Raw genomic sequence first — 2877 nt, 5'->3', positions numbered from 1 at the left:
TACCCTAGAGTACACCCATAGGTTCGACTTCAAGGCCTCAAATAATGAAGTAGAATATGAACCGTTCATTGTTGAGATCTACATAATTCAAGAGGTCAGTGCATAACATGTCAAAGCATTCAATGACTTTTAGCTCGAGTTAAACTAGATTAGTGATGAATTAGAAGCCCGAGAGCCATTATGGTAAGCTATTTGAAGAAGGTTCAAGATCTCATCAACCCATTTGAGCAATTCTCCATACAATAGATACCTAGGGGGAATGATCCAAGTAGACACTCTAGCTCACCCTAGCATAGCCAAAGTGACCCTAATGAAATTGCCAATACAGCCCTAACCATCCCAGAAAGATCCAATCTTCTATTACCTCCAAGACAACACTCTTCTAGATGATCGAGTTGAACCCAAAAAGATGACACATTGAGCAACTTGATATTGCACCATCAGAGGGAACCTATATTGAAAGTCGTACACCCTATCTTACCTAAAGTGCCTCACCCCCAATGAGGCTGATTATATGCTTCGAGAGATAAATGGAAGAATATGTGGTGATCACCCAAAGCCTAGACTCTTGCATATAAGGCCCTTTGGCAAGAGTACTTCTGGCCGATTATGAAGACGCTACACAACTCATGCAAAAATGAAACTGGTGTCAAAGGAACTCCAACTTATCCCACTAGTCTACGGTCCCTTTAATGTCATTCAATAACCCTTGGCCCTTTGCCCATGGGGAATGGACATCCTTGGCACCTTCCCTCTTACAACCGGTTAGAAGAAGTTCATCTTTGTTGTTGTCAACTACTTCAATAAATGATCAAAAACAAAACCCTAGCATGGATAACAAGCCAAAATGCTAAAGGTTTCCTATGAAGGTCTATTTTCTTTTGCATTGGCATTCTCTGGGTTCTGATCATAGATAATGACATCAAATTCACTAACAAAAATTTTGAAGAGAACTGCACTGAGTTGGACATCGATCATCACACCACTCGAGTTCACCGTCTACAAAGTAATGGTCATACCAAAGTCACAGACTACTCTTTATTGCATGGCCTGAAGACATGACCAGATCAAGCGAAAGGTAGGTGGGTTGAAGAATTGTCTACCATCCTTTGTGCATATCTAGCCACTAAGAGGACAACAACTGGGAAGACCCCTTTTAACCTCACATTCAATGACGAAGCCTTGATTCTGGTGGAGATCAAGTCCCCAACACTCTACATTGAGCTCTATGACAAGACCACCGACCTTTCATAGGAATACAAAGACACATTATTGATAGAATTCTCACTCAGGGTTTTGAAAAGATTAAAAACATCATTCTCACTCTTGCTCATAAATGCACCCCCACACGATGCATCTACCATCTGCTTGTATTGATCTGTCAAGCCTTCATAGAAGGGCTGGACAATTTGCCACTAGGGCAGGCCATGGTGTGGGCATTTTCTCATTAACTCTTTTATCCTCTCCCAAGCCTCATGAATTTGTTCACCCAGTGTTTGGGTGAATCCCGTGATAGCTCTCCTCATGGTATTGGTTCTGCCTATAGGATAGAACTTCCTAAGGAATTCTTGTTACATTTCTACCCAAGTCCTAATGGGTCTCCCTATAGTCCCTAACCAATGCTTGGCCTTATAATGACCAAGCCCATCCAAGGGGCCTAAGTCCACTCGAACGTGCGATGAACCCATGCCAGCCAAAGCGTGCGATAAACCCATGACTTACAAGACCACTTGTGAACCAGATTGAGAGAAACTCGGGTCGAGCCCATGGTGAGGTCCACGCATGCCCGGAGACACGTGGAACCTACAACAGCAAAAGATGTAGTGAAACACCACGTGGAGTCAACAAGAACCCACCCGTCAAGCGGTGAGGTCATTAGCACCATGTCAGTTAAGTTAAACCATGCAAGAGGTAGTAGCACACGTGAGTAATGAAGAATCTTGAGAGGAAGGAAATCCAACACTCGGGAGAATCCTCATGAGACACGTGGCAGAACCCTAGTGGCGCACTTAATGATTGACAGCAAATAGAGATCCCCCTCATATTGAAATTCATTTGATTCTTAGCATTTGGCATCCAACACTCAAGCACTCACTCTCACTTTGATCCCTTGCCTCGACATCCTTAGCCCCAAAAAGCCTATTTCCCTACTCATTGGCCTCTCTCTGTCTTTCAATGAGACCACCTACACCCAAGCCTTACCCCACCTACAATAGAATCTCTGGTTAGTTCTTTGATTACAGAGAATGGCCTCAAGGAGAACCAACCTCACCACCATCCCTAAGGAGTAGAACAATGCCATGGAAAACACCAACTTCGGGGAGGAAAACCAACTTCAGATGGAGATGCCTATTCAGGCTGATAACAAGATACTCTCGGATAAAGTCTATGGGTTCGAGGCGTTCTTCGAAAGTAGATTCAGGAAGCTCGAGTAGAGCCAGGAGGAAACAAGGAGCGCCCTCTAGATCCTACTCAACTGCTTGACCCAAGCCGAACAAATTCTAGCCACCTCTCATCCCGGTGTCCCCAACTCCAATCCCAACCCTAGCCACCATGCCTCCAACCCGACTCTCACCATCCCCGAGTAGTCTAATAGAGCCAACCCAACTTCGACCCAAATAGACCACCAACCAATCCACTAGTCTCATGCCTTTCTCTACATGGACCCGATAACAGAGACCCCTCTTAGCCGAGACAAACTGAGGAAATATGTCCAAGGGATGGTAGTTGAAAGCCGCAACCGGGCCCAGGATTCGGTTGTCCTGCAAAAGCCTTACTCTGACCGTATCCTGTACAAGCCCTACCTTGTCGGGTACACCCATCTTGAACAGTGGCCACAATATGACAAGTAGAGAGGTAGCCTGCAAGAGCACATCA

At 45.0% G+C, this 2877-nt stretch overlaps 1 non-coding gene across 1 annotated transcript; it reads left to right on the top strand.

The window, feature by feature from the left end:
* The first annotated feature begins 1422 nt into the window (after positions 1–1422).
* On the top strand, positions 1423–1529 carry LOC148861153 (small nucleolar RNA R71). Its single transcript, XR_016095292.1, has one exon. It is a non-coding gene; the product is annotated as a small nucleolar RNA R71 (small nucleolar RNA).
* The last annotated feature ends 1348 nt before the right edge of the window (positions 1530–2877 follow it).

Source organism: Nelumbo lutea, chromosome 4, assembly GCF_056320005.1.
Source record: "Nelumbo lutea isolate HS-2025 chromosome 4, American lotus-T2T, whole genome shotgun sequence".
Classification (NCBI taxonomy): domain Eukaryota; kingdom Viridiplantae; phylum Streptophyta; class Magnoliopsida; order Proteales; family Nelumbonaceae; genus Nelumbo; species Nelumbo lutea.
Note: the sequence above shows the minus strand (reverse complement) of the source record. Positions and strands in the feature narration are given on the sequence as shown.